The 26,856-nt window shown below is 41.8% G+C and overlaps 1 long non-coding RNA gene across 1 annotated transcript in view; it reads left to right on the top strand.

The window, feature by feature from the left end:
- Window positions 1-26,856, top strand: part of LOC142071095 (uncharacterized) — a 54,562-nt gene that overhangs the window by 4,434 nt on the left and 23,272 nt on the right. The window contains exon 2 of the long non-coding RNA XR_012667063.1: window positions 23,289-23,453. This is a non-coding gene — a long non-coding RNA (uncharacterized LOC142071095). The remainder of the gene's footprint in view (window positions 1-23,288; window positions 23,454-26,856) is intronic.

The following is a 26,856-nucleotide window of genomic DNA, read 5'->3' as shown; positions in this document are numbered from 1 at the left end:
TGGAAGAACTCTGTACACCCACAGGGTACACATACCCCTGGTTGAGAACCACTGATCTAGACCATTCATAGATACTAAGGTCAGAAGGGACCATTATGATCATCTAGTCTGACCTCCTGCACAATGCAGGCCACAGAATCTCACTCACCTACTCCTGCGAAAAACCTCTCACCTATGTCTGAGCTACTGAAGTCCTCAAATCATGGTTTAAAGACTTCAAGGAGCAGAGAATCCTCCAGCAAGTGACCCATGCCCCATGCTACCGAAGAAGGCGAAAAACCTGCAGGGCCTCTTCCAATCTGCCCTGGAGGAAAATTCCTTCCCAACCCCAAATATGGCGATCAGCTAAAACTTGAGCATATGGGCAAGATTCACCAGCCAGATACCCAGGAAAGAATTTTCTGTAGTAACTCAGATCCCACCACATCTAACATCCCATCACAGGCCATTGGGCCTATTTACCATTTCTGACAGGTGTTTGTCTAACCTGCTTTTAAAAATCTCCAATGATGGAGGTTCCACAACCTCGCTAGTCAATTTATTTCAGTGCTTAACTACCCCGACAGGAAGTTTTTCCTAACGTCCAACCTGAATCATCCTTGCTGAATTTAAGCCCATTGCTTCTTGTCCTATCTTCAGAGGTTTATGAGAACATTTCCCGCCCTCCTGCTTCTAACAACCTTTTCAGTATAGTACTTGAAAATTGTTGTTATGTCTGTCCTTCCCCTCCCCCGTCTTCTTTTCTCCAGACTAAACAAATCCATTTTTTTTACATCTTCCCTCACAGGTCATGTTTTCTAGGACTTTAATCATTTATATGCCCTTCTCTGAACTTTCTTCAGTTTGTCCACATCTTTCCTGAAATGTGGCATCCAGAGCTTGACACAATACTCCAGCTGAAGCCTAATTAGTGCAGAGTTGAGTGGAAGAATTACTTCTTTTGTCTTGGTTACAACAATCCTGCTAATATATCCCAGAGTGATGTTTGAGGGTTGTTTTTTTTTTTTTGCAACATTCTTATACTGTTGACTCATATTTAGCTTGTGATCCACTATGACCCCCCGATCACTTTTTGTGCTACTCCTCCATAGGCAGTCATTTCTCATTTTGTATGTGTGCAACTGATTGTTCCTTCCTAAGTGGACTACTTTGCATTTGTCCATATTGAATTTCATCCTCTTTACTTCAGACCATTTCTCCAGTTTGTCCAGATCATTTTGAATTTTAATCCTATCATCCAAAGCACTTTGCAACCCCCCCCCCCCAGCTTGATATCATCCGCAAACTTTGTAAGTGTATCATCTATGCCATTATGTAAATCATTGATGAAGATACTGAATAGAACCGGACCCAGAACTGATCCCTGCAGGACCCCACTTGATATGCCCTTCTAGCTTGACTGTGAGCCACTGATCATTGCTTTCTGGGAACAGTTTTCCAGCTAGTTATGCAACCACCTTATGGTAGTCCATCTAGGCTGTGTTTCCCTAGTTGAATTGAATATTTAGGATTAGATTTTTGTCTATTAAGTACATCTTAGAGTAAGGGTAGAACTGCCTTATGGAAAGGACTGGGGTGCTTAGATCCTTAACTACCCCATATGCAGAAGCAGCATACCTGGTACCATGTTCCTTTATGAGGTGTAGTCTGCTCTCTCCATACTTCGCACCTATGCAGGAGAAATGGAACAACTACTGCGTTCCCTCCTGTGTGGGAGCTGCATTCTGCCTGGCCACCACACGGGTTGAGCAAGGGTGTGGTGGTCAAGTAGATATCCCTTGTACCTGTCCCCCACTGTATAATGGCCAGATAGTTAATAAAATGAAGGTCCAGATTCTATCAACTGTGCGGTACCTTACTACAGAAGTGGTACATCAGAGGGCTATTTATGGTGTAAGATACTATTGCACGGGAGTAAGGATGGCGGAACCTGGCCATTTGTAGAGGCACTTACATGTGATCTGGAGCCACCACTATTTTTATTTCTACATGGTGATTTTCTTCTGTCTCTTTCTCTAAGGTGCACAACACATGTGCTCTGCCATCTGTTGTTGTCCTTCCAGTGCTGCTCTTTTGAGTGAATCAACCTCACTTGAGTCAAGCAGTAACATTCATAAGATTATGTTCACACACACACTGTGCCACTGTCATCTATTTGTCACTGGTTATTTCTCAGGGAGGGTGCTAAAGCCACTGCTAGTAACTTAGCTCTATACTATGAACTTATGTCAATATAAGGACGCTGCTTAGGGGCGTGGAAAATCCACACCAATAACTGACTCATTTATACTGACCAAAGTCCCTGTGTACAAAACGCTGCCAATGAGAGGGCTTCTCCCATTGATACAGCTACTGCCTCTCAGGGAGGTGCAGTACCTATGCCATCAGGAGAAGCTCTCCTATAAGTGTAGATAGCATCTTCACTAAGGACTACAGCAGCACAGCTATGTCGCTGCAGCTCTGTAAGTGTAGACAAGCCCTTACAGTCTTTTCACTGGGTAAAAGTTTTCATCTGGGCCATCACTGCTTTGGGGCATGTTTCCTATCAAATATGGCTGCACTTGCGTTTTTACATCGCTCTTAATCTTCATGCAAATGGTTCCTGGTAAATCCAACAATATTCCCACATACCTCCAAATCAGGGCCAAGACAGCTAAGATACTGGATAGAGGTTGTGGCAGGCAAAAAAACATTGCTTCAAGAGAAAAAAAAAATTGCACTGCCACACAAAAGTAAACTGAAGTAGCATGGTAGTTTAGAGCAGTGGTTCTCGCAGCCGGTCCGCCGCTTGTTCAGGGAAAGCCCCTGGCGGGTCGGACCGGTTTGTTTACCTGCCGCGTCCGCAGGGTCAGCCGATCGCGGCTCCCACTGGTGGGAAGCGGGGCGGGCCAAGGGATGTGCTGGCCACCCTTCCCGCAGCCCCCATTAGCCTGGAGCGGCGAACCGCGGCCAGTGGGAGCTGCGATCGGCCGAACCTGCGGACGCGGCAGGTAAACAAACCGGTCCGGTCTGTCCCGCCAGGGGCTTTCCCTGAACAAGCGGCAGAGCGGCTTTGAGAACCACTGGTTTAGAGGAGCCAGACACTAGTTGGAAGTACATGCGGGGAAGTTGGAAGTACATCACAGTCATGCCATGATTAAAAAAAAATGTTGCTGATATTACTGCAGGTGGAAATTTTGTAGAATAAGTCTTTGATAATATAGGACAGGAGGGTGCTGCAGTTATTAACGATACTTCTGAAGATGAGATCAGCAGTGTTAATGCTGCATCTGTTTCCCCAAATATGAAAATCATTGCCATTCTGGAGAAAGCCTGGCAGGGATAATAGTACTTGCTGCTGTGCTTGCATAGAGCTGGCGGAATAATGTAATTGAAAATAAATATTTGATGAAAACATTGCCAAAACTCACTTTGAATTATTTCACCAGCTTTGCTCTTGCTAAAGATAAAATTGGAAATACTGTGACAATTTCTTGCTCCTTACATGATGCCATGTTACTTCTATTAGTGTTCCATGTACTAATAATTTCAGTTACAAATCATGCAGGATTCTCTCAGGGTCTCAACCTCTGGTGGTGTTTTGGGATGACTACACAGTCTAGATCTTCTTTCAAATCTTTATTTAACACCAAAGGGCAATCATAAAGTCATTTCCCTGACTATAAGCTAGCTATTTCTAAGAGTCAACACGAGTCTTACTGTACACTGACTGGGGAGTTCAGTGGGCTGAGATGGATTCACCATCTGACTTTCCTTCCTCAGGCTGATTTTTCTTCATCCACCTCACTCCCCTTTAACTATTTATAATTTGCTTGTGACAGTTGCAGTGAAATATTTCCCAGGGGCGTCAAGCTTTAATGTTACATTCCAACCAACAACTATCATAGGCTCATAGGACTGGAAGGGACCTTGAGAGGTCATCTAGTCCAGTCCCCTGCACTCATGGCAGGGCTAAGTATTACCTAGAGTCAGATCATCGCTGACAGGTGTTTGTCCAACCTGCTCTTAAAAATCTCCAATGATGGAGATTCCACAACCTCCCTAGGCAATTTATTCCACAGCTTAACTACCCAATGAACTACAGCGATAGCTAAAACATTTGTTAACCCTTACCTAACCACTTGAAGTTAAGAAAACCTATTAAGAACGTTCAATTCTTCAATTAAGGTAATAAAGGTAAAAACTCTCTGTTACCACTCAATCCTGCAGTCAGTGTGGAAGAGCAAGTCACATGCACTCAAGTAAACACTCAGGTCTGCAAGCATCAACAAGAAGCAAAATCAGTTACACTCAAAGTGTTCTGGAGGAGTGGGCATAAGAGAATTTTCTCTGCTTCTGCTACAATTTCACATCTTCACCAGGAGATCGCTATCTACTGAAAACAACTTCCTCCTCTACCCCTATGAGACTTAGAGCATCGTGTAAGAAGTTAATCCTTTTTTGATCAAGATACTGATCCTTGTTATGTCATCTTCAATATATCAGAAAAGCATAAGCAGAGGAAGAAACCCTTCAGCACCTCAGAACATCATCCATAAACCATTGCATTAAAATCAGCGAGAAAAGTGTTAGGGATGTGGCAGACAATGATGAAAACATTTCTGAAACCAGAATTAGACTTTGCTAGCACCATCACTACTGTTTTATTCTTCTGTATCTGCAAAAGACACCAATGATCACACTGTAAAAAGAGTTGAGTGCTCTATGAGACTGATACAACAACTATACATTATATTTGAGGCTTATGATACTACTCACTGCTAATGGAGAAATCTTTCCTAGGTAGTGATAGCTTCTCCGTGATCTTTTGCACACACTGTCCAACGTCACAAATGAAGCTTTAATAAGAGTCATGGATCAGGCAAGATGCAGGCCCATCCCATGATGAAGTCAGCACTGCAGTCAATGCCATGGAGAACTGCAGGCTTCTGGATCTGAAGGCAGAAATAGTCAAGGATGGAGGTGAGATCCTGCTGAGGCAACTGCATGGACTATTTCTCAATATATATGGAGTATTGAAGATATACTGCAACACCTCGAGGACACCATTGTCATCATAAGCCAGAGGAAAGGTGAAAAGTCTGACTTTGGTAACTACTGTGGTACCTTGTTACTCACCAGCCCTGAAAGGTTCTGACTAGACTGTTCTTTGATCATCTGCTACAAAACACCGCTAATCATGTGCTGCCAGAGTCACAATGTGGTTTTAGGCCAATGAGAGGAACAGTAGACATGATATTTGTAACTCTTCACCTGCCGGAGAAATGCAGAGAACATCGACAGGGCCTTTACTCTGTCTTTACTGACCTGACTAAAGCATTTGACACTATCAGTAGACCTGGGATTTGGCAACTATTAAGTAAGTTTGATTGGCCAGAAAAAAATCACCAACGCTGAGGTTATTTCATGATGGACTGCTCGGATGAGCCTGAACAGATCGTGTTCTGTCTGACCCATTTCCTATCACAAAAGGTATTAACGAGGGCTGTGTAATACATTCACTCTTGTTTAATTTCTTCTATGCCACAATGCTTGGTGATGCTAAAAGAGACCTGAATGCTGGTATCAGGATACGTTTCCAATCCTGTAGAAAATTACTTAATCCAAACAGTCTGCGTGTGCTTCCATGAAGGTCCTTGAGACAATTGTTCATGAGCTGCTGTATGCTGCTCTAGAGGCACATACTTTGGAAGAGATACAATTGATTATGGACAGATTCACTGAGACTGCCTGACAATCAATCTGAAAAAAGTCATGTAACAACCTTTGCCGGGGAAACCCTACATCAAACCAAAAATTACCATGAGCAACAAACAGTTGACTAATGTTACAGAATTCTGTCTTGTTAATATACTGTCAAATGATGTTACTATAGACAAGGAACTGACAAGTCATATAAACAAAGCCAGTTCATCATTTGGCTGACTGTCAGGCAGAGTGTGGTAGCAACATGTTATTAAACTTCCAATAAAGTAAAAGTCTATAAAGAGGTTGTTCTGTGCAACTTGTTGTATGTGTATGAGACCTGGACCTGCTATAGGCATCATGTTAAGCTTCTAGATAAGTTCCATTTATGGCAGCTGTATGCCGTACTTTGCATCAAATGGCAGTATAAAATTACCAATAATGAGGTTCTGGAACATAGTCATTCCTCACAGATTGAAGCAATGCTTGTCTCATAACAATTACACTGAGCTTGTCATGTGTTGAGGATAGTCGACACCAGAATGCCAAAACAGTTGCTGTATGGTGAACTAAAAGTGAGCAACCACATATGATGTGGCCAAAAGAAACAATTCAAGGACACCCTGAGTCAAGGACACACTTGAAACAGAGCTATATTGGTGACAGCTGGGAGTTGTCAGCAATGGATAGATCACACTGGAAAGCAGTAGTCAACTGGGGAGTTACACAGTTTGAGATTAACCACCATTATGGATCTTGAAGCACAGAGGCTGAGTCGTAAACGGCAGCAGACTCAGCAGGCACACAGACTGTTATCCCTTCCTCGGCATCAAGCTACCTATGCACTTCATGCAGAAAGGACGAATGCTTACCCTTTGTTCTTTTTAGCCACAGCCATATTCACAAGATGCAGTACCATCATCAGCATCTTCTTCATTCACAAAGGACAACATCAACTGCTCATATGGTATTTGGAACATGGATTTTTTTTCCCTTTTTTTTTTCTTATACAGGAAGACTGTGGAATTCACCCAGCCAGGAATAAACCTACTCTGGTTCACAAAATGATTGACAAGTGGGAGGGTAAAGCTAAGTTAACAATTATCAAATCCACACAGTTTGAGCTTGCCACACAAATGGATCCTTTGTTCAATGCTCTATAGCTTCCCCATGGCTTGAAAGAAGGTACATTATAACTAAAGCAGGGCAAATGAACCACAGACTTTATTAGATACCAGTCTATAAAGAAAACTAGCACATATGAGGGTAGATTTGACATCTCTGTCTGTTCTCTTTGCATCTGGTGTAAAGGAGCATGTCAGGACAGTGGAGAGGAATGGCCAGAGTGTACTTTAGTCCTTAGGGACTATTTTCAGCTGGTAAAGGTTAGAGCAGCTCATAGGCTGTTCTACTGGCAACACAGCTATGAACTGATCAGAGAACCAGGGAAGCTGTAGTCAACCGCCTCATACCTGTTCTTTCTGGTGCTTTGCCAGACATAAACTCAGTAAAGCAGTAAACAATGTGAGGCCCATTGTTTCTACAACTGCCTAGCCCCAGGCTAACCAATCTTTTCCAACAAAGATACACTTCTGCCTTGATGGACCCCTGTAAGACCCTACAAACCATCCATTTCCATACTATCGTTTAAATAAATAATAATAAAGTCATGTTGGCCTGATCTTGCCTGCTTAGCTTTTATATTCCTAAGTTGTCCACAACAGATGCACATTGTGAATTTATATTTAGCACAACAGGAGATATAACAGACCTGAGATCTAGATGACTAACCAGATATTGTAGGGGATCTAACATGTTTTCAGGTGAATCTCACCAAGTTTACATCCCAAGTGTAGCCCGGCTGAAAACACTCTCTTATTATTTTTTGTATGTTTCTAAAATGCCCATTCTCATGGTATGTCAGAGCTTTTATACATACATTTTTTTATGGACTAAGAATGCTCCCCTCAAGGAGCATAGCTCTTCATCTTCTCATCTCCTCCTTCGTATCATCATTTATTGAATCAGATGGTGCTAGCTAAAATACATTATACAGTCTGTCTGCAGTAAACTGCTCTTGAAAGTCCATTCATTGTTTGCCCTGTGTGGTGCCTGGGTTCAATTTTATTTCTTCTTTTACTGGATACCTCTATTTTCCAAATAGAGATAACAACTAGCGATAGCAGCTTGTTTTGTCCATTCTATCCAGTTGATTATATGCTATTGGTCAGGGGTTAACTGCTGTTTGTCTTCTCACTTTACCGCATGTGGCACCCAGTCAATGCCAAGCAGTGATGTGGAGTAGGATGGGTCATACCCCAAAGTCTGTGCTAGTCCCTGGGGTAACACGCGGCAAGTGAAGCTGGCATCATGAACCCCTCCCCTTCTAATCAGATACTGTAATGGCACACACCATTTATAAACATTTTAAAAAATCCCCAGGTTTATACTGACTTGAAAAAAGTAAATTTTTATTCAGTATTTGCATTTTGACTGCGTGCACTTGGGGAATGCTTTTTTAATAATCTGATCCTATGGCCACAGAACCTTAGCATTATTAAAAAATACAGGAGCAGTGAGGAGAAAAAAAGGGAGAGATTGCCTAGGGTACCTCAAAGAAAGGAGATAATGTTACAAATTTATGCGTGAGATTAACCAAAATGTATACAAATTCTTCCAACACAGAAGCTTTCAAGTATCCTCAGCAGCACTGGAGCTAAGGGTGGAGTTTAAGATTTAACTTTTATTGTCTTTGCTTTTGTGGGTATAAAATCCTTAATTGCACCTTAATGTGCTTTATTAATGCTTTAGTAATCCTCCCCAAAAGGAAAAACAGTTATGCTTATGCATAACAGTCAGATGTCTCCAAATGTTTTCACTGTTGTGGTAAGTAATTAGTCTTCTGTAGTCATAGCTAATTATACATACATGTAGATACCAGTAAGAATTACTTTATCTGGCTTCTTGTAATTAGGGGAGAAACCTGAACAAACTAAGCAAATTCACATAAGGATTTTTATCAGTTTGTAGATGTGTGAAAAGTTACAAATAATTATTGATAAAAGTAATTAATTGTGTTGAATCCTGAAAGTGAAGGATGTTTCACGAGCTCTGGTGCTATTGACTTTTGCAATTTGATTTAATTGAGCTTTGTTGACTTAGTAGTTATTGGTACTGTAGGTGTAAAAAGGACCACCTCTGTGTGACTAGCTTACAAACTCACAAAGCAAAATGGATGGGCTGTGAGAGCAACTGGCTGTTGGTTCAACAGAATAGTTATGAGGGTATATATTCTTAACAAGTCAAAGGATTTGGTTTAACAACATCTCTCACTTAAGAAATATGAAATGTTTAATGAGACATAAATTAATTAAACACTTCTTAAATCCAGGGGTTTTCTAGAAAAAATAGTGTTATATAATAAAAATAATGTGTTGCAACAGTGAATAGAGAGGCAGAATTCAGGCTGCACAGACAACCTGAATTCTGGCATTTGCAAACACAGAGTGCTTGGCTTCGTAACCTATTAAGGTTACTTTTAACAGTTACTTTTAACAGTTTTTCTGCTAAGTGTTTTTATGTGCAATTTCTTAGATTTTTAAAAAAGATTAAACAAATTCTGTTCTGTCCAACTATGATGTCCCACATCCTTCCCCATGATCACCAGGTGTGTAACCTAAACCATCAGCATTGTAGCACAGATCTGTGCCATTTGAGCTAGAGGATTGTAATTACTATAGCTCGCAGCAGGAGTAAGCTGATATCCTCAGTGGACCAGCCATAAGAGGAAGATACGACTGACAGAGTAGGTCACATATGTATGACCATTTTATAGAAAACGTAAATAACTATCATTTGGAAAGTTCTTTATGAGAGGCAGTGTGGCTAAGCCTATCATATACATTTTTGTTCTATTCCTACTTGTGTAACCTCTTAAAAGGGTAGGAGTCCTTGTTCCATAGTGAAGGTTGTGAAAGGTGCAATGAACGTACAATAACTATGGATAACTAACTTGGAAGTGTCACTCTTAAAGTTCCAATTCTACAAATTCTTTAAGCATTTGAATTGTTCCATTGACATCCATGGGATTGTTCACACGCTTAAGGCTAAGTGCATGCAGACATGTTTGCAGGATTGGGGCCTAATATTCCAGCAAGAATAGGTTAACTGAAAATAGCTTAACTAAAAGGAATAACCAGAGTGTATGTCCCTATAAAAATGTGAAGCCTTTTAAACCTTTTCTCACTATCATTCTTCAATGCTTGGCTGAGGCAGACAAACAAACATAGATTTAGTGAAACATGGTTGACAAAAGGAGACGTTTCCTAAGCAACATAACAATGTTAATGCAGCCCAAATCCCTGCTTCATAAGTTACTCTAGTGCTTTATCTTTTAGGGATGGAGGTTTTATAAGAGGCATGTTTTTTTACTTACAAACCAAGTTCATGAAAACAGGGAAAATATCCAACCCAAACCTATTGTATCTAAAAATTAGAAGTCAGTGGTGATTATTGTTCACGAATGCCCAAATATACTTCTGGCAGCTGAGCTGATGTCTTCCATAAGTAGCCTAATACAAAAGTGTTTTATTAGTCAATATGCTAGTGTGACTTTCCTTCCTAATGCATTCACATTTCATAAGAAGCATTAAAAACTTTTTCCCCTCGAAGGAGCAAACTAACTTTTCTTCTTCTTCTTAAGTACAGATGATTAAATACAGAAGTAACTTTATAAATAAATTGGGTGCCAAGAGATATTTTGTAGTTTTGGTTTTAGTCTCCCTGAAAACCCTTGTTTCAAAGAGAATTAATGTTTCTGATGAGTAGAACCTGTAAACGGTTCCTGAGGCCAATCTGAACCATGGGAGGCTACCCTTCTTCACCCTACAACTGTTTTCTGAGGTCTTGGTGTGCAAAGAAGCCTGCATTTATTATCAATGGATTTAAGAGTGAAGTTGGAAGCAAGAGTGCAGTAGCCTGATATTCAGGTCAGCCTCACAATTGAAAGCTTTGTAGAGAGGGAATACTATATTTGGAGTGTTGCCACACTGTGGGCTTAATCCTAAGGAGCGCCAGAGCAGTGCATGATTTATCTGAGGTGGAAGGTGCGGGGTGGCTTTATGTCACTTTTCCACATTCCCTGGTCCTGAGGGCTGCCTGATGTCAGTTCATCCTATAGAAAAAACTTAGAACTGGTTCATGGCTGCTCCTACATGGTAATGAGAGGTATGATTGCAATTTAGGAATGGTGTACCTGAGCTAGCTTTAATCTAGCTAGCCTGGCTAAAACAGCAGTGAAGCTGTGGCAGCATGGGCTTCAGTGCAGGCTGTACAAACACTCGGGACACCCTGGGTATGTACTCACGTTGCTAGCCAGTGCTGAAGCCCATGCTGCCATAGCTTCACTGCTATTTTTAGGCATGCTAGTTGGATTAAAGCTAGCCTGGTATGACAACCTGAAATCACATTTTCAGTAGCAGTATAGACATACTTGCTAGTGCGTCTAAGGGTAACAGTTTCTCCACGAGCAATTATTCAGGCCAGGGAGGGCAGTACTTTCTTATGCACTCGCTGACTCAGGGCAGAAAGGAGGAGATGGCATAAATCTAATTATGTTGGCTGTGTGCCAGCCCATTTAGGGCAGTTTAAGGTTTCCTTGTGTTGCTAGACCAGCACAAAGAGGCATTAGAGTGGGTCAAGATATGTACCATTATGTTCTCATCTAACCTAGATTAGTTTATTGTATGTCTTGGACACCCTTTGCATGTAGATTGAAAAAGGGGCCATTTAACAAGGATGTGCATAGAACAGCTTAATAAACCAGATCACCTTTGTTTTACTAAGCTGGATAGCACCTACCTCTTTTATTAATAGATACCTGTCTAGCCCAGTATAATGTACCAAGAACCTATCCACTGAAGTCATCTTGTTACTTTCTTATGTTGAGGCTGCATTTTAATACATTTATATATTGTTTTGAATAAAATTGACTGATGTTTCTCTCTCCCCTAGTTCCAGATCTCCTAGTTCCCAGTACTGTGATTTCACCCCAAGATTATTTTTTTCCTTTAATGCAGACCAGGGGACTGATACTCCACTTCATTACACCACTATTACACAAGTGTAAGTGAGAGAAGTATCATCCGCATGCATCTAAATGTTAAGCTATCTCCAGGCAGATCTTCAGCTGGTGTAAATTGTCATAGCTCCATTTAAGTTTTTTTGGAGCTCTGACAATTCATACCAACTGAATATCTACGACTTTATGTTTTGCCTCCTCCGTTGTCCCCTCAGTCTTGTCATAATTGTTGACCAGAGACTTTGCCGATGAACTTGTACTACAATTTCCCATTCTGTGCCTCCACCCCCTCTCCCAGACGTGCACATATATAACCAATGTGGCCGTTCTCATGTCTTCACTCTGGTCCTATCACCTGCATTCTGATCTAACCAAAGCTTATTTGAAGAACATTTTCAGGCAAGTTGGCTAACTATAATAGATTAACCTTGTCCTAACCTACCACATCTTGAATGACAATTTAAAGATTGAACTCTGCACAGCCAGAGAAATGGCAAGATTCAACTAAATGAAACCTTAAATAAAAAAAAAATCTGACTACATAGTTCAGATACTTATTACTTATCAAAGAAAAAAAGTAGGTCTGGACAAATTAAAATACAAACAAACAAGCAAACTTCAACAACTCTCAAATGCCAAAGCCTGAACATTTGGCAGCTATTAAAAGGAATATCAAGTAGGAAGGAAGAACCAAGAAAATATTCAAGGCCAGAGAGCAGCTGTTCAGTGCTACTGGAATTGAGGCTTTTTAAAAAGTTGTCTGACAGCCAAGATTAGATCTCTGACACATATGCCTATAGACTACAACCAAAGTGTTAGTTTAGGGACAGAGAAACAAATCTTCTTATCATCTGCATTGCATTGATAGTTCATCTCATGATATTGACAAATATTTGAGAAAGGCAACCAATAAATGCAAAAGAACAAATAACAATAATAAATACATTTAATTGAGTAGTTGGGCAGAGAAGGCACAGAATCCAGTACTATGTTCTGAGGCAGGAACCGAAGGGCAACTCTCATTGGTAATAAATGTAATTAACTGTCATATGTGGAAGGTAAACAAAGCAAGCAGAGAATTCAAGAAGCCCACAAGGTGCTGAATGTGCCCCTGCATTTAAAGCTACACTGGACAAAACACTAGAAAATAAACTGTTGATAACTCTGTAAGTCTGATAACTCCGTAACTGAAGGATATTTTATAAGTGTCTCTCTATCTTTTTCCACAGTATACTGCAGATTTTCCAAGTTTTTACAGGACTAAGGAAAAAAAATCATAATAAATGGTATAAAAAGGAAATGAAAATACATTGAATGGAACAACAGTTTCCTAATAGGGGAATAGAGTAGATACCCACAATGTTAATATTGGCTACTACTTTTGCCCCTGCCGTTTTACATCACAATTCACTGTGGGCACAAATGATAGTATTTAGACTTGCAAATCAGGTAGATATCAAAATGCTTTTATGTATGCATCCAGGGTGAAATTCACCTCTGTGGAGAGGCCCAGCAACTGCTTTATATGCCATTTAAATCCCAGTATTGCCTGTTTTGTGGACTTAAATGGGATTTCAGTGGGACATAAGTCTCATGCTGGCCCTCTGCAAAAGGGTGAATTTCACTTTCAGAGAATTTCACCTACAGTTAATGTTGAGCACAAAATGACAGATACAAAGCATAGGGTTAAGCCCCTTTTAAAAATGTCACATAATAGATATGTGCTATCTATGATCCTACAACTCATTTAATCCCTGGTACATACTCTATATTGCCAGTAGATCAATCCTGGACTTAAAGAACAATATTCTATTTTTTTTTCTGTTGAAAGGTAGATTTTTCTATTCACTGGAATCCTTGGCCACTTTTTTGCCATTTAAACTTCTTTTTGCTAAATATAAATGAGAACTAAAATGGCTATTATCTAAAAGAAAATGATGTAAAGCATCCTTGACCTGGAAAATCAGACTCTTGCTCTACACTATGCAAAGAAAGAAGCATTTGTGGCTTCATTTAAGGGAAGTCAAATCTAGGGGCATAGGGCCAAGAATGTCTCTAAGGGCTTGATAATAATGAGACAAAGAATCAGAACAATGATTACAATAATATATATCAAGTAACATTCCAGGAAATATATATAAGCTCCATTACTAATAGCAATTAGGACTCAAAATGATAACAAGCCAATGTGCCATCGTTACAGGCCTTGCCAAAAACTTTCCTACAAGAAATAAATAGCTACTTTGCAACTACTTACAGGCTATCCTGGTTCCCTTCTCTGTGAAAAGACTTCATGGAACCCGAGGCAGATTAAGATTTATTGGGGCCATGGACACAAAGAACATTTGCCCCTCCCCCCCCCCACACCTCCGGAGGGTAGGGGGCCCAGAACAGGGCAATGGCCCTGCCCACATTTTACATGAGTGTAGCCTTGGGCAGGCGCAGAGCAGCAGTGGCATTGGCAGAGCCTGCTCTTCATGGCCAGGGAGCTGATAAGGTGATCAGCTCCCCCCTGTGAAGCACAGCCCCTGCTAGCGGTGCCAGCCTCTTTCCAGTGTGGGGAGGGCTGAGGTGGACCTTAGCCCCCCTCTCACCACGATGCCCTGCCCCCTGCTCCTCTCCCCCCGAGGTCCCTAAGAGCTGCCCAGGGAGCCTGGGCCACTGTGGGGAATCCCCAAAACCTTCACCTACCCTGGGCGGTGCACCCTGGGGGGTGGGAGTATGGGCCAGGGGCTGCTCTTGGGTCCCCTGCTCAGGACAGGTGGAGGGGCCAGGGCTCCTCACAGCGGCCTGGCTCTCTGGGTGTCTCTTACTTGGACATGGCTCCAGCTTCCGGCCTGGCTAGGGGGCATGGCCTGGGGGAATAGGAGGAGCGGGGGATGGGGCCTTGCAGGAAAGAGGAGGTGCAGGCAGGGTCATGGTTCCAGCGCTGGTGGCACTCCTCACTTCTACACAGCTTCCAGCACTCCTGGGGCCCCCAAATTGGCTGGGGCCCCTGGGCACAGGCCCCAAGGGCTCGAGTGTTAATTCGTCTCTGCATGGAACTATAGTCTTCTATCTCCCTGTCCTTGCAGCATTATTTGTAAATACAGTAGGTTGAATCTGGATGAACTGAAAAAAATATCCCAAAGCAGGAGTCCATCATTATACCTTACATTACCAGTGTGTGTGCTTTATATGGCTGGCATGCCATGCCTCACTACCATTTCCTTTCTCTTCATCTGCTTAGGACCACAGTCAGTTAGATACAATTCAACACAGTGAGATAAAATTGTGAGGACTCTCAGTCCTTGGTCTGACTAGAATCTTTGCTATGGGACCACAGATAATGTTCTCTGAATTAGGATATACCTGTAGGTAGCCTGTTATCATTTCAGCTAGTAGGCTATCACTGCAAGAGGACAGCAAGTAATGTCTTTATGTTATCACACTATGACATTACTTGGCACTAGGGGAAGCAGTGATCAAGCTGCCATTATAAATGAGCCTGAACAAATTTGTCTTCTGCTGACAGGGCGGGTTATCTTCTTTTTTGAGACTCTGCAAATGTATGTACTCCTTCTTGATGCTGCACAAAAATTGCATTTGTGGGTAATAAAATCTTTATGAGACGCAGAAACACACCAAATTAGATACATTCAAGAAAACCCAATATAATTTACCTGTTTACAATTTAGTGCTACATCCATCAAGTAATCTTACAGATTGCATATTTCTGATTTGTTTGCCTTGTTATTGAAGAAAAACAGTCTAAATATGATTTGATCATTATCAATCTTCTATTAAAAGTTTAATTTTATTAAAATTGTTCTTTGTTCAGCTCAGAATTTGATCATTATTCAAGGGGTCTAGTATAATCTTAGTGATCAATTTAACTTCCTGGCAAATATCAATTAACTAGGGGGTGAACAAAATTGCTTGGATATAGTAAGAAACCTTTAGAAGGGAGAATTTTATCCACACTGAACCTTTAAGGTATTGATACATCAAAATATGAGTTTTAGTCCATCCTACTTAGCAAAGAACTACCTCTTTATACACCCCATCATGCAATCCTCCCCTCCCTTACCTCCCATCCATCTCTTCTTCCTCTGCCTATCTCAATCTCTCAGACACACAGACCCACCCACCCATTTGTGTACTCCACAGCAGATCAATAAATTATGGGGCAGATACTCACATGGTCTAAATTGCCATAGTTCCATTGAAATTAATGGAGCTATGACAATTTACATCAGGTGAACATCTGCTCTTATGAAAAACAGTTTAAACCTTGTTTTCTATAAATGTGTAACCAAACAAAATACAGTATCCTGCCACTTTAAAGCACATCCATCTCTATGCAGAGCTTTTTGGCACCCTAGCTTAAGGTAGAGAATCCAAACTAGAACTTTTCTCAACCTGATCCAAAAATACCACCAAGAAACAGATGGCTAAGGCTTGCTTCAGCCAGGGCCATCACAACTGATATGATGAGAATTTTGTTAGAGACAATTCTCCCAATAAGCTGAGGCCATGAGGGTTGACAGGCTTCAAGGTACCAGAAGGCTCCTGGAGATTTGTAGGCTATCATCCTCTCAGAAGTTGAGAAGAAGAGAAAAAGATGAAGAAAAATGACGTAGAATCACCAGCATGGACATAAAACCCTTCAGCACCTTCCTGAGTTATTGGAAAAAAATCTTCCCTTTGTCAAGTGGGGGATGGCAGGGAAAGTACAGGTCCACCCCTGAGGACAAAGAGTCCAAAAGGGTGGACATAATTGAGAGAGAGATTTATAACTCCACTTCTCTGCAAATGTGCATCGTGAACCAGCAGACATCGCTTTCTAGGTATCACTTTGTGAATTGGGCAGCCATGCCTAAGTTCACGGACATGTTGCCAGAACCTTCCAGAGAAGAATATATAGAATTCATTGTGGAAGTCTGTGTGCTGGCCAAGACCTCATTGCAGTCAGCTCTAGATGAGGCAAATCCTAGGTCCAGAATTGTGGCATCAGCTGTGACCATGAGGTGGGCCCCAGGGCTGCAGAATTCAGGCATCGCACTTGTTGTGCAACAGACCATTGAGGACTTACGGTCTGATGTCTGGGTTTTGTTTTCAGAAAAAAACTTAAGAAACCCTACACTCTTATAAATACTCCTGAGCTACTTTACATATTTTGGGACTATACACCACAGTTGTGAAGAGACTCCACTACAGCGGTGAGTAGCAACAGCAGCAATACCATCCCCACATATTTGGGGTAATCCTTCCTTCCCATAAGGGCCACAGATCCCAGAGGAGAAGGTCCTCTATTTTTAGGTTTAACAAGCCAGCTCCAGCAAGCTCCCATTTTGATGGGGTTATGCCATACTTTTCCTCTCTATCTCTCGTCCCCTACCTTTACCCGTCTCTCTTCAGGGACCCCCCCCTCACAAGACATTGCTCTTTGAGCAGGTTCATTCTCTACAGACTCTTGGGGCTGCAGAAAAATTCTCTCTGCAGCACTGGGGACAGGAGTTCTACTTTTGGTATTTCCTGGTTCCCAAGCCCAAGGGAGGTATGAGAACTGTCCTTGACTACCTCAGTCTTAACAAATATGCTAGATATGTGAGATTCTGGATGGTCACACTGACAACTATCATCTGTGCCTTAAATTACAATGACTGGTCTGCTGCCCTGGTCTTTCAGGACTCTTATTTCTACATAGCAATCCTTCCAAGTCACAGGAGGTTCCTCAGGTTTGTCATGTCTGGCCAGCACTACCAGTACAATGAGCTGCCTTCTGGCCTATCTTCGGCTTCCCTGGTTTTTAACAAGTGTATGATTGTGGTAATAGCATACTTCAGGAAGAGGAGAGTTCATATTTTTCCTGTATATGGATGATTGGTTACTGAAAGTCCAGAGAAGAAGTCTTTTGTCATGTCCACTTCACACTATGCCTACTTAATCATCTAGGTCTCATCCTAAACTGCAGAAAGTCATTATTAGGTCCAGGTTCATTGTTGCCCAGCTAGACTCCACTACTTCATGAGCATTTCTACTGATGGAGTGATTCCAGGTAATTCACCACCTATGTCTGGAGATGAAGTCTCAACGTTCAACTACAATCCGAGTATGCTTGAGATTGCTCGGCCATATGGTTGCACGCATGCATAAAGTCCAATATGCTATCTGTGCTTATGCCCTCTTCACATGTGGCTGAGGTCAGTCTATCATCCAAATTGTCATCCCTTGGACAGACTGGTCCGATTTCCTCTGCCAATCCTAGGATGGCTTATGGTGTTGGATGGTTCAGGGCAGTGTCTGCAAGGTATTCCCTTTGGTCAGTCCCCACTATTGCCAGGCCTATTGTCACTGGGATACCTCCTTTACAGATTGAGGAGTGCATCTGGGATTGCTGAAATTTCAAGGCCTGTGGTCAGAACAGGAAGTTTCTCTGCATATCAGTGTGCTGGAGCTTCATGACATCTGCAGTGCCTGTCAGGCACTTCAGGATTACATCAGGGTTTCAGCAGTGCAAATCCTTATTGACATTGCCACCATGGTGCATTACGTGAACAGACAGCAGGGGGCACACTCCAACGTGCTGTTTAGTATTGCATCAAGCCACTGTGGTCAATCACTTACCTGGGATCCAGAAGCACCTGGGAGATCACCTTAGCAGAAATTTTCCCCTGAATCATAGTGGTTTCTGAAGTTTAGCATTAAGTGGTCCATTTTTGCTGTTTGGGGCATACTGACAAATGACCTGTTCATCATGAGAAATAACAGAAAATGCCAGCTGTTTCATTCCTGAGTGGTTCTCAGTCTGGGGTCCTTGACCAATGCTTTTTACCTGACCTGGGAATTGGCACTCCTGTTTGATTTTCCTTCAATTCTGATAATCTCAAAGATCTTTCTCAAGCCAAAATTGTACCAGGCCAGGCTCATTCTCATTTTTTCAGTGTGGCCTAGACAATACTGGTTCTCCAAGCTCTTTGTGTTACTGGTTTGGCCTCCCATATCCCTTTCTCTTCACTGCAATCTCCTGAATCAGCATCACAGTTAGATTTTTCATCAAGCACTGAGCTCCCTGCATCTCACAGTGTGGATGCTGGATGGTTAGATAAGGAGGAAGAGGAGGAACAATGTTTGATCAACAGATCTTGCTCAATAGTAGGGCTCCCTTCACCAGGGGAACCTGGGGAGGGATAGCTCAGTGGTTTGAGCATTGGCCTGCTAAACCCAGGGTTGTGAGTTCAATCCTTGAGGGAGTCATTTAGGGATCTGGGGCAAAAATTGGGGATTGGTCCTGCTTTGAGCAGGGGGTTGGACTAGATGACCTCCTGAGGTCCCTTCCAACCCTGATATTCTATGATTCTATTCGGCCAACTGGAAGCAGTTGTCTATATGATTGTTAGCCCAGGGAGTGCATCCAAAACTCGCTGGTATCCAGGACATCTTGGAGGACCTGTTACATCTTCAGTCTTCTGGCCCTGTGCTTAGTTCTCTGAGAACACCCCAGCAGTGATTTTGGCATTTAATCTGCCATCCATGGGAAGTTGGTGTTTTCCAATCCTGTTTGGTACCCAGCAGGGAGTTCAGCACAAATCATAGAATCATTGAAAATTAGGGTTGGAAGAGACCTCAGGAGGTCATCTAGTCCAACCCCCTGCTCAAAGCAGGACTAAGACCAACTAAATCATCCCAGCCAAGGCTTTGTCAAGATGGGCCTTAAAAACCTCTAAGGATGGAGATTCCACCACCTCCCTAGGTAACCCATTGCAGTACTTCACCACCCTCATAGTGAAATAGTGTTTCCTAACAGCCAACCTAGACCTCCCCCACTGCAACTTGAGACCTTGCTTCTTGTTCTGTCATCTGCCACCACTGAGAACAGCTGAGCAACATCCTCTTTGGAACCGCCCTTCAGGTAGTTGAAGGCTGCTATCACTCTTTTCTTCTGCAGACTAAACAAGCCCAGTTCCCTCAGCCTCTGCTCGTAAATCGTGTGCCCCAGCCCCCTGATCATTTTTGTTGCCCTCTGTTGGACTCTCCCAATTTGTCCACATCCTTTCTGTAGTGGGGGGCCCAAAACTGGACAGAATACTCCAGATGTGTTCTACCAGTGCCAAATAGAGGGGAATAATCACTTCCCTCGATCTGCTGTCAATTCTCCTACTAATGCAGCTTAATATGCCGTTAGCCTTCTTGGCAACAAGGGCACACTGCTGACTCATCCAGCTTCTCATCCACTGTAAACCCCAGGTCCTTGTTGAACCTCATCAGATTTGTTTTGGCCCAGTCCTCAATTTATCTAGGTCACTCTGGACCCGCTCCCTACCTTCCAACATATCTACCTCTCCCCCCATCTTAGTGTCATCTGTGAACTTGCTGAGCGTGCAATCCATCCCATCATCCAGATCATTAATAAAGGTGTTGAATTAAACTAGCCCCAGGACCAACCCCTGGGGTACTCTGCTTGATACTGGCTGCCAACTAGACATCAAGCCGTTGATCACTACCTGTTGAGCCTGACAATCTAGCTAATTTTCAATCCACTTTATAGTCCATTCATCCAATTCATACTTTTTTAACTTGCTGGCAAGAATACTGTGGGAGACCGTATCAAAAGCTTTGCTAAAGTCAAGATGTATCATGTCCACTGCTTCCCCCATATCCACAATGCCAGTTATCTCATCATAGAAGGCAGTCAGGTTGGTCAGGAATTACTTGTCCTTGGTGAATCCATGTTGACTGTTCCTGATCACCTTCCTCTCCTCCAAGTGCTTCAAAATGGTTTCCTTGAGGACCTGCTCCATGATTTTTCCAAGTACTGAGGTGAGGCTGTAGTTCCCCGGGTTCTCCTTCATCCCTTTTTTAAAGATGGGCACTATAAGGAAGGAAAAGAGATGAGTAGGAGGAGATGCTTCAGAGGAAAACCTCACTGCCTCTTCCAACTGCATAGGACTGTGGACAAGACTAGAAGTAGCTGGGATGAGTGTTTCAAACCCATTGGTCTCCTGGCCAAACTGGGATAGTTAGCAACTGAGCGGGGGGGGGGGGGACGGACGGACGGACACAATAATTTGCAGATTCTGGATCAGCTACAAAGAAGCATCCAGACTTTTGATTACTTTTCAAAAAAAAGGGTTACCTTCCCTTAGAGAGTCATATTGATAACTGTAGTGCTACTAATGTCATTTTATACCAGAGGTCATACAGTTGAATCCACTAGAATACTAAGCAAAAGATAAATGTGTGGTGTCTAACCTGAAACCAAAAGATCACGTCATAAAAGCTCTTAACTTGATGTCCCAATGCACTCAAAGTGGGACTGAAATTCTAACTGTAGACAAAAAACTGGCACAACTCCATTAGTTTGTGAATATCCAGCTTCAGAAATATGTAGCACATTTTGCAAAAGATGTAAAGCATGTTATTCATTTCCAGCACCATGGAATTACTTTTCTTTCTATTACATTACATGCTGACAGCATCTTAATATAAATCTTTCACCCCTCAAGATTAAACTTTTTCTTCTGAATGGTCCTCACTTACTAATTTGGTCAAGGTTACAATCAGACTTGGCTCTTTTGCACAAATGAGGACTAAATAAAAGTAGAAAGCTGAAAAAATGCTGCACTTCCTAGAAGAATCTTTCATGGGGGAAAAAAGTAATTTAATTTTAAATGGATTTAATCATGGTTAAATAATGCTAGACCAACAGACTATTTGTTTAATTGAATAGAGATATAAGATGTAGCACAGGTAATTTGTTAGGCAATGAAAATTCAGATGTGATTACATTTTCTTCACACACACACACACACACAATATCTACCCTCCGTCCTCTTCAGAGAATGCTAAGCATATTATGTATCCTTTTGTGATTGGTATCATCTAATGTGAAATGTCAATAATATATGCTGTTTAGATCATTTCACCAAGAGAAGCTGGGCTGTAAGAACAGTATGACTGTTATTCTGAATTTTCTGCCTTACATGGGTACTGCACAACTTGAAGATTAAATATGCTAATTTTAGACTACTATTGATTTTAAAGGTCTAATCCCTACAAAATAAGAATGCCTCAATGTCGGAATGAAAAGTTAAATTTGTCAAAGGAAAGTTATGAACAAATTGGGGACTGTATTGTCTTTTCCCTCCCCCCAGAAATGGAAAATAACTAGATTGTCTTTATGAGGATCTGGTCTGAAAGAGTAATTAAACTGTTCCAGAAAAGTAATAAATATAATATCATATTTAATTAACAGTTATCAACTTTCTCCAAAAAGATTATTGATAATAACTTACACTAAGTATACATCCTTCTGAAAGTTTTGGTGTTTTTATTTGGCTTAGCGGACTGGAAATGGGACATACAGCTTAGTTTTCTTCTGAAGTCTGCCAATTCAAATCCACCTCCGGGCAACAATCCTACTGAGGAATTCACCTCTATGGACCTCTGCCCTCACATTCAGCCCCATTAGTAGGATGAGAGCCCAGGTTAATACTGAATGCACGTAGTCACCATTTGGCTAATAATTTGAGTAAAGTTAATTTGGTGGTTTTATAGTCCATTCCCTAATGGACAGGTTTCACACCTCAGAAACCACCACTGAAGTAAATACTTCATGTGATTGTTGGGATTCTCATCAGGGAGAACAAGGATACCATGGCATTAAGACTGAATTCCTCCACTCAGTTCCAAAAGTAGCCCCTCTGGGTGACTGAAATACATGGGCAGGACATTGTGAAGGAGTTTGCACTGCCCCGACATATAAATTGAGAATTTCAGTGTCTAAAGTGCTCAATCTAGCACCTTTCATGAGGGCTAAAAACAAGTAGAATTCCATACTGTGTTTTGTGCTGTAACGGAGTACACTAGTAATTTTTCCCTCTGTTACGTGACTCAGCTGCCTTACATAATGACAAAAGTTCCTAAGTACGGCTCCTAAGTACACTTTTCACATCAGTATGACTGAATTGGCAATATGCACATGGAGACATTTTAAGGCGGAGGATGCTAGATAACTACAGAGGCACCAGAGGAGGAAGGAGAACTGGCTGCTCTGTGAGGAGGAAACAGGCTGCTAGCCACTTTAGGCAGCAGACAGTGCTCCAACTCTGACCCAGGTCCCCTGTCCATTGAGGTCAAGAACCAGTATACTGTATAGGCAACAGGACAAAAGGAGCAGACCCCAACCGCTGAGGAGGAGAAGCCAACTTTTCCCAAGGGAGGGTGACAGCCATCACACCCAAGAGGAAGGGATGTAGAGTGGATGGTAGTTAGGGATGCCTTTCTGAGGGGGACAGAGATCTGCCAACCTGACATAATGTCCTAGGAGGTGTGCTGTCTGCCTGGAGATTGCATCCAAGACATTACAGAAAGGTTGCCAAGGCTCATCTGTCCCTGTGATCACTATCCCATGTGGCTTATGCATATGGGTGCTAGTGATACTGCTGCAAATGACCCCGAGAAAATGAACAGTGATTACAGGACTTTGGAAAAAAGGGTGAAGAAGTTGGAGGCACAAGTTATGTTCTTTTCCATTCTCCAGGGTGAGGTCAAGGGCCCAAGCAGGGACAGGAAAATCCTGGAGATGAATGCATGGCTATACAGATGGTGTTGATGGGAAGACTTTGGCTTTCTTGACCATGGGAGCTGTACCTGGAAGGAGACCTATTCACAAGAGATGGGATCTACCTAACCAAGAAGGGGAAAGGTATCTTCATGTACCAACTCACCAACCTACTGAGAAGGGCTTTAAACTAGGTTCAAAGGGGGTATATGACAAAAGCCCACAGGCAGGTATAAAGAAAGATGACCTTAACAGAAGGCTAAATGGTGTGTGTTTGTGTGTGTGTGTGTGCATGCGTGTGAGTGGGGAATAGACAATTACAATAGTGTCATAGGTATAACAGTGGGGAACCTGCTCAACATTTTAGATGTCTATTCACAAGTACAAGGAGCATGGGGAATAAATTGTTTTAGTCCGTAAAATAAATTATAACATAGTTGGCATCACAGAGACTTGGTGAGATAAAGCTCATGATTGGGATATTGGTAGAGATGGATATAGCTTGTTTAGGAAGGACAGGCAAGGCAAAAAGGAAGGAGGTGTTGCATTAGACATCAAGAATATAGATAGATATAGATATATTTTGTTCTAAGGTCAAGAAGGAGGTGAGAGGTAGACCAGTTACAAGTTTCTGGGTGAAAATAACATGTATAAAAATAACTCCAGGGATGATGCCATGGTAGGGGTTTACTATAGATCACCAAATCAGGAGGAGGAGGAGGTAGATGAGGAATTTCTAGAACAAATAACCAAAATATCCAAAATACAAGACATGGTCGTAAAATCACAAGTCCTGGTAGTAATGGGAGACTTTAACTATCCAGATATCTGTTGGAAAAGTAATACAATAAAACACAAAATATCCAGTAAGTTATCGGAATGTATTAAGGAAAACCTTTTGTTTCTGAACAAGGAGGAAGTAACCTGAGGAACAGCCATGCTGACTAATAGGGAGGAATTGGTTGTGAATCTGAAGGTTAAAGGCAGTTTGGGTAAATGTGATCATGAAATTAGGAAAAACTTTCAAACTCTAAGAATAGTTAATCTCTAGAACAAGCTTTCAAGGGCAGTTGTGGAATCACAATCATTGGACTTTTTAAAGAATAGGTCAGACAAACACATGTCAGGGATGGTCTAAGTACATTCCATCCTGCTTCAGCACTGGGGGTTGGACTAGACCTCTTGAGGTCCTTCTAGCCCTACATTTCTGTGGTTCCAGTTCTCTGTTTAATTAGATCAAGTCAGACTTAGTTCATCTGGATCTGCAGTACTATTATCATCACCGTATGTAATCTGTTACTTCCACTCTTACACTTGAATAAATAAAAGTTAATTTCAGTAGCTAAAGAAACTGATTTCCAGCGCTTTTTCAGAAGAGTATAATCCTTCCCATTATGCTACTTAATGGCTTTTTACAATGTTTACACTTCAGTTTAGAAAAATAATATCTATTTCTCATTACCACTCATTCATTTTTTCCCTGTGATGTCCTTCAGCTGAAGGCATATTGATTCAGGTACATTCAGACTCTGATGCATTAAGAAGTTCCTTTCTTTGGTGGTCTTCATAAGTTTTGCCAGAGAATGGCTTCTGTTGTGCACACTGTATATACCAACTCAATTTGAGCTTTCAGCTGTGGTATACCCACACACAAAAATGAGTTTAAAACGTCACAATAGACAATGTGTGTTTTAATGGAATGAGTTAAGTAAACTTGTGTCAATTTTTTTCATAATCATGCCCTTAGATTACAAATCTTTTAATAAAGAATGTTTTTCCTTTCTCCTGTGAAACATCTACCACATTTCTGGTGCTTTTTAAAAAATATTAGTGGTGATTTCTATTGGTTCAGATTCTAACTGGTTCAAGGAAGAGGCTTATGCCCTATAAAAGGAAAGAGGTAAATTAGTTGAGTAGTACCTTGTTAAGAAACATTGATAAAAAAGAGATATAGACAGAAGTCTGATATACAATAAGGTTATACGAAAATACTTGAGTGGATGATACATTAATATGAGCTTTTTCCTGGATTATTTTACAAAAAAGATTCAGGTAAAACAGGTTTGCAAAACATATAGTTTTATTTATATTTTTAATTTTTAATATGGGGCTGTTCAAAGTATAAAATGGTGGCTTCTGTCTCCCCCCTCCCCCCATGTTGAATATTGCTGCTCCTGTTGGCACAGTGTAGGGTTGGTACATCCTGTCACACAGTCGTCAGGACTCCCTGTGTGATTAGGTAGTTGCAACAAGGAGGACTCAAGGTCCGCAGTGGGGCCGAGCAAGCTATCAGTCCTCAGCCCCTAGGCACAGATCAAAAAAACAGGCTATTGCCACTGAACCTCCTGGCTGGGGCAGGCATCAGCAACTGGGGGGTTCTGACCCTCTGGGCAGGGCAGAACAAACAGTCTGTCTGTAGCCCATGGGTGAGGAAGAGCAAACAAACAGTAGAACCCCTCCGCGGGTTTCCAACCATGGGCCCTGTGAAGCTGGGAAATTCACCATTAAGGGTTTGGGAACTGGCTTCTACTACATTCCCCGAGTCACTTCCTACTGTAAGGTGAATCTTGGGCATCTCCCCGGCTGGCAGAGGCTTGGCATCCCATTCAGTCTCTGGGTCATCCACAGCGTAGTCCGGTCCACAGGTCCCACTGCTTGGAGAGGCACAGGTGCCTCTGCAGGAGCCTGCAGCACACATCCTTCCTCTTCATCATCCAGCCCAGACTGAGCTAGGCTGCCTCTTTTTATCTGTCCCTTCCACCTGGAGCATGCGTCACAAGGCCAAGAGGGCATAGCCTCCTGGGCCCACAGCTATTGGTCTGGCTCCATTGGTCCAGGACGTGGTTGGTACACCCCGTCACAGCCTCTTCCTTCATATCTTGAAAGCTCTGCCACTTGGAAAGGAGTACCTGCATTTTAATTTGTGTCTGTGGGCACAAATCTGGATGAAAGGAGCTTTTGTTTGATTTGAGAATTCCTTTTAATAAAGAATTGAAGAATGCCAACCGGAGAAACAGAAAAATTAGAGATGAGAAGAGGCAAGGGTCTAATCCAATGTTTTTCAACATGTGGTCTGCAGACTCTTGGGAGTCCGCAGACTATGTCTAAGATTTCCAATGCGGTCTACACCTGCATTTAACATTTTTAGAGGTCAACAAATGAAAAAAGGTTAAAAACCTCTGGTCTAATTAATTCCTTTCTGCAGGAAACTTGTTTCTCAGTAGGTCTGTCCAGTGATAGTAATAGGGTCTGGAAAAACAAAACAAAACCCACTTTATTATAATGTTGTAAATTTAATTAGAATTTGGAGAGTTTCTTCCAACCTTTTCTAATTTTATTCTCATTTTGATTTTGAATGCTGCTGATTGCATGGGCATACTATAATTTAGCTTATAAAAATGTCATAGCAAGCAGAATTTTCTAGTGATACTTTTAACATGTAAAGAATCAAATGTTTAGTCCACCTGGGCAAGCCTCCTGAAGTGTTGATGCCTATCTGAAGCACAACAAGTCAAACCCCGTGAGTGTGAAAATTTTCTGAAACCAG

The sequence above is a fragment of the Caretta caretta genome, chromosome 2, assembly GCF_965140235.1.
Source record: "Caretta caretta isolate rCarCar2 chromosome 2, rCarCar1.hap1, whole genome shotgun sequence".
NCBI classification, from domain to species: Eukaryota; Metazoa; Chordata; order Testudines; family Cheloniidae; genus Caretta; species Caretta caretta.
Note: the sequence above shows the minus strand (reverse complement) of the source record. Positions and strands in the feature narration are given on the sequence as shown.